The following is a 6,000-nucleotide window of genomic DNA, read 5'->3' on the forward strand; positions in this document are numbered from 1 at the left end:
GAGATCCCAGTTCCAGCAGGGTGAAGAGGAGCACTTGGGAAAGTCTGTGCCCAGTTCAATGTGTCTGGCCAATGCACCCAGGCTGAGCCTTGCTGTCCCACTCACTTTAAATCAGAGCTGTGACCTCTGTAGCACCAGGAGCAAATACAGGGAGTGAACCCCAAGGAAGGAGCAAAGGCAGGGAGGGCAAGATTTGGAAGATCTGGAAGAGAGAAAAAAGAAAAGACATGATGGAGGGAGTTTCTAATTAATGACAGGCCAACAAAGAGTTTCATCCCAGCTTGTACTGAAACAAAAACAAAAAGCCACAATTCCTCTCCATTTACAGTTTCACAAATAATGACAAACAGGTGAAGTCTAAGATGATGTTTCACTTATGGCAGGATTGGCATTCAAATATAACCAATCCCAGCATGAGACCAGCCTAAAATTAACCATTTCAAGGGCTATTTATAGAATTCATAAAGTTTGTATTCTTTTTTATTTGCACAGTCTTATTTAAAATACGAGTCTGTATTTTGGTCACAGGACCATGCTTCTCTTTGAAGCTGTGAATTACTTTTTAAAAGTCTCTATAGTATAGAAACACAAAATCCCTGGGATTCCCTAATCCAGTTAACTCCTTCAAATTAACAGTATTCTTCCCCAAACTAAAATTCAGCCCTTTATACTGTATTTGATCTGGATACAATTTGTCAGTTAGTGATACCAAAATGCACATAGTAAGAAAACCAGTGCAATAATTAAAATGATACTGTCATAATCAGACTGAGTGAAATTAGATGCTTTTACCTCCAGCAGGATTCTTGCCAGCAGGTCTGGAATTTCACAAATGATGACAAACAGATAAAATCCAAGATGATGTTTCACTTATGCCATTGGCAGTATTGACATTAAAATACACCAAATCCCAGCACGAGCCCAGCCTAAAATGAATCCTTTCAATGTCTGTTTATAGAAATTATGAACCTTATATTGTTTTTTAATTTTTTAATCTGCTGCTGGCTGGTTTTGAGGCAGTGGATGCGGGAATAAAGGGCTCCTGGAGTGATGCAGCTTCAGGCTGCTGATATTGGTCCAGCCCACAGGGTTTTTTCAGGCTGCTAAAGGTGCTGGTCACAGCACAGAACACTCCAGGCACCTTGAGATTCATATCCTGGCAGGACAGGAGCTGCTGAGGGAAGCAGATTTTGGGGTGAAGCTCTGCCCTGTGGGGGCTTGGGATGATGCAAAAAGCTGCGAGTGGCTCCACAGATGAGCCCCACCAGGCATCCTGCCCCTTTCTGCTGCCAAATATTTACAGATCTTGCTGTTATCAGTTTGTGTGGCAGATCTGGGCATCACCCAGCGTGACCCCCGGGGCAATGGTGTGCTCAGCTCTGCTGGATCTCCATAGAGGGGCCCTGGAATGCACAGGGAACAATGCCCAGGGCTGCACAGAGCAGAGGATGAAGGGCAGCAGAGTTTGATAACCACATTAAAGCACTACCAACATCTGTTCCAGCCAAAGACAACACTATCTCCAGGAATTAACCTCCTGAACCACTTAATCATTAACCTCAGCAGAGGGAAAGTTGGACAACAAGAGCCTATTTGTCAGCAGCCCCTCAGAGGGATGCAGTGAGCAATATTTTACTGAGAACAGCGTGAGAAGGGCTTGCACAGCTTTATAAATTTTAAACACAGAATATATTTGTGTGGGAAACAAGGGGGCAATGGGTGTAAATAAACAGATGATCCTACCTTGAAGCCTTCATCCATTTGTCCTGTTTAAAGTGGCTTGAACTGTGTAGCAGCATTTCCTCCAAACAAGCAGAGATGCTTCAGTTCTCACTCAGAAATATTCCTGGCTGTGGGAAGAATCACAAATGGACAGGATGCCACAATTTTAAACTGGCACCCACATCCCAAAGTTCCTTACTGAAAAACAAGTCAGGGATTATTGCTTTGCAAGAAGAAGCAGGGATAGAGAAGTAAAGTGGTTTTGTTTAATAATTATTTGTTTATATAGACTGTTTCCCATGTGAGGTCACCCATTATTCTGCTGTAAGCCAGCCAAATAACTTTCCTCCACATGGTGACAGTGGGAAAAGATTTTTTGTTTCTTTTGGGTTTGATTTTGTTTTCCAAAGGAAAAAAAAAAGGATGTGATTCCCTCAAACTTCAGGGCTCCAAATTTGTGGCAGAGCTGCTCTGTGGTGCACTGAGGCTGACAGTTCATTTCTCTGGACCCCAGGTAATCATTTACCCAGGGGGTGTAAAACACTGCCACAGAAGAATGATGCAGTTTAACACCCACTTTGCCCCAGTGGCCACACAAGGTGTGCATAATCAGGGCCCAGATGTCTGCTTAGATGTTGCCTCAGTTGGAGGGGGCAGAAAGAAGAAAGAAAGGAAAAAAATAAGTTTAGGAAGACGACTGACTGAAAGGCTGCAAAATGAACCTGCTCAAATTCAAGAGCTGTGCAATTAAAAAAAAAAAAAAAAAAAAAAAAAAAAAAAAAAAAAAAAAGAGTTATGCCAGAAATACCCCAAGGTCTCCATTCAAAATTACCACACTCAAAATATATTTTCCAGACTGTTCACACATGTGGGGCTCCTGTCTATTACTATTTAAATTTCCCTGCTTAAAAGAGAATTATGATGTCTGTAGTGGGGGAAAAGGGATGGTTTCAGCTCACCAAGGGAAAAAGAAGGAAGATCTCAGCCACTCTTTTTTCTGGGTTGGTTTTTTGTTGCTCAGCAAGCTGAACAGACTCAGTACAGTCAAAGCCAGGACCAGGGAAGCATCACACAACCATGGACTGAGATCCTCTATTTCACCCAGCAGCAAGACCTTAAATCAGCTGAAACCACATTCATTTAATTACAAAACAGATTGACAATTTGAACAAAAAAGGAAAAATAACGGTTATTTTTTCAATAAATGGTACAATATTTACACCCTTGGTATAAAAAAATCACCATTGAATGGACATAGAAACTGAATTATCCACTCAGACTGGACAAGGTGTAGATTTTACCTGGTCTGGAGGCACCATCCCTGTGTGCCTGTCAGACATGAGGCACAGACACTACAGCCCAACACTAATCTACATATTATTTTGACCATTAATTATGCCCCCAGCTTGCCTGACCTTAATGCTTGCAGTGTGATTAGTGATGTGCTGACAAAAAAAAAAATTAAAAATAATCATAATAATTAGCCATTTTTAAATCAGTAAAAGGTAAACAGTGTTATCTCCCCAAAGATGGTCACATTTACCAACAGGCTGGGAAGATGCTCCTCTGGTCAAGCCATGCTGAAGAAATGTTCCTCAGAGAATTAATTCCTCCAGCAGGATGATCCATCATAGTCTGCACTCCCACAAATTGATTTCTCCAGGTTTATAAGGGTAATTTCATCCTTGCTGCTGAGCTGCATCACTGGTTTTTAAACTCCTGTTTGTGGAGAAAACTGAATTGGAGCAGCAGACAAGGCCCTCTCCTTTTACTTGGGCCTCTGAGCTCATTAACGAGGATAATTAATTGGAACTTTGCAGCCCTCCTTTTGTACAACAACAGCCAAGGCAGAGGGGCTGCAGTGCCCCTCACCTGAGCTCTCTTGCACAAGCACCTGCTGCTCATAATTAAGATCCATTGCCAGAATTTGCATATCCTGATTTCTGTCACAGCTCCCAGAGACAAAGGGCAGCATTTACTGCAGCTAAAATGAAAAGCTGCTCCTGGGCAGCTGCTCCTGCTAAAGGGCCCTGACACCAACCACCAGAGTGTTTCTATTTTAAAATGATGTGTTTGGGTTGGGTTGAAAGAGCAGCACGTGGTGATTTCCCCCTCGGGGGGATAACAGGCTTTTCATTAGGTGACAAGTGTCAGAAGATGCCATAAACTCCAGGGCAGCCTTTGTTTGAGGCTGGCAGAGCTCAGCAGTGAACCTGAGGTGCTGCCCCTGGTTTGGGGAGAGCAGACACCTCACAAACCAACAGGGATCACCTCACCTGGGAAGGGGAGGCTGAACCTGTGTCCTGGTTTGAAGGACAGGTGTCTGCCAATAAAGGCAGAAACTTCTCTTTCAAATGGAGAATGTAAACCTCCTCCCTCCAAATTATTATCATTTTGAAATTGAGGGGCTCTCAGGCAAAGATATGGGAATTAGGAAGAACAGTTCTTTACTAGGAAAATTAAAATAGAAATGCAGGATTACAAAGAACAATCCCAAAACACTGCCAGAGTCAGAATCCAAGCTGACACCCGTCAGTCAGTCAGGGTGGTGGCAGCAGTCCCATTCCATGGTGGCTGCATCCTCCTGCAGGGGCAGATGTGGTTCAGCTGGAGCAGTGCTCCTGGAGAAGGTGCAGTTTCCTCTGAAGCTCCAGGGATGATGTGGAAGGGTCTGGCTTTCCTCTGGAATCCAGTGGAAAGAAGGTGCCTTGGTGTCCAAAATCTCAGTTTTTCTCTGGGTAGGAAAGGCTTGGCTCCTCCCCTGGCTGGAGCATCTCCCAGTGGGATGATGGAATTTTATCAGTCATGCCCTGGGACTCACTGGCCATGAACAGGAGATATCTGCTGGAGGGAGGATGGGCTGTGGGAAGATAAAGATGATTGCCCATCTGGTTTAAAGTTGGCCCATTAGCAGAGAATATGTGCCAGGAGATCAGGGGCACTGCCCCACCCGGCTGCAACAGATGGGGACAGAATACACACTGCTGGGCACATCCTGTATTGCCACCCAAGACACCCTGGAATCCACAATTCAGAGAAGGGAATATGGCACAGGGAAAAGCACTGGGAGTCAGCTGAGAGTCTCTGAAAATACAGCCCCAAATGCCAGATATTTCTATAGTATTTCCCTGTTCCAGATGGAGCAGGCAGCTCCCTCTGATCCTTCAGAGAGGTGGTTTTCCACGTTCACACCTTGCTTGCAGAGGTGACATCAGCTGTGAGCTTTTCCTCATCTTTTGGGGGATGCTCAGAGCCCCCATGGAGCTCCTGTGCTGTTCTGCATGTTCCTCACTGCATTTTCCCTCCAGGTTGCTGTGATGCTCCAGGGCAAGGCACAGCTTTTGCTGGAAGCCTTTTAGAGCTTTCTCTGGCTTTAAATCAGTCATCCAGATGATTAAAATAATTCTGATCTAGTCACATACCAAATGGGGGCTAACCCAAAACAGCTAGTTAGGACAGAACTTCACTGGTGGTGGAATTTGGATTTACAACTTGCTTCAGCTCATTTCCAAACCCAGAATTCACATTCAAACATGTTTTCACCTCGTATTCAAGAAAAGAAATAAAAATAAAGCCATGAGTGTGAAACACAGTAGAGAGAATACAGATTGACAGTACAAATAACAATTTATAATGTGAATCCACAGGGATATCAGGAAGCCCAAGGGGTGGTGGTGCACAACAGAGACCATGCCTGGGATGGGGGTCATGGTGCCCCTGCTTTGCTCCTCAGCTGAAGCTCAAGAAGAAAAACTGACTTTAATTCTCATTTCACTGCTTGCTCCGTGTTTTATGCACATTTTTAGATGAGCCAATCTGAAAAGTGAAGGCTGGTCTCTCCAAACCCTCCTAGGCTTGCCCAGCAAAATGAGGTTGCATTCAAGACCTTGACACTCTCTGAGGCTGCCTGTGAGACTTTTTCCACATTCCCTTTTGGAAACATTTTTTTCACTTTTTCCTTATAAAAAAAATTTAAAAACCCCCCAGCTATATGTAAGATGCATTTTTCTACTCCTTAAACTCCAAAACAGACAACAGTTCTGTTACTGGATCTGGGGTGATAAGGCAGATACACCTGAAGGCTGATCCAGATTGGAAGTTCTTGTTTTCAGGGGTGAAAGCAAATTTGCAGTTTGGAGTTACACAGTGAGTAAAAATTATCTAACAGTGAAGTTACCTAAACTCATGACCTGAAAACAATAAGGTGATGGGTAATTGACTGCTTACATTTAAGAGAAAACAGAAAACAAACTCATTTCTGATGGAATTAACTGCTAT

This window comes from Erithacus rubecula (genome assembly GCF_903797595.1).
Source record: "Erithacus rubecula genome assembly, chromosome: 15".
Lineage (NCBI taxonomy): Eukaryota > Metazoa > Chordata > Aves > Passeriformes > Muscicapidae > Erithacus > Erithacus rubecula.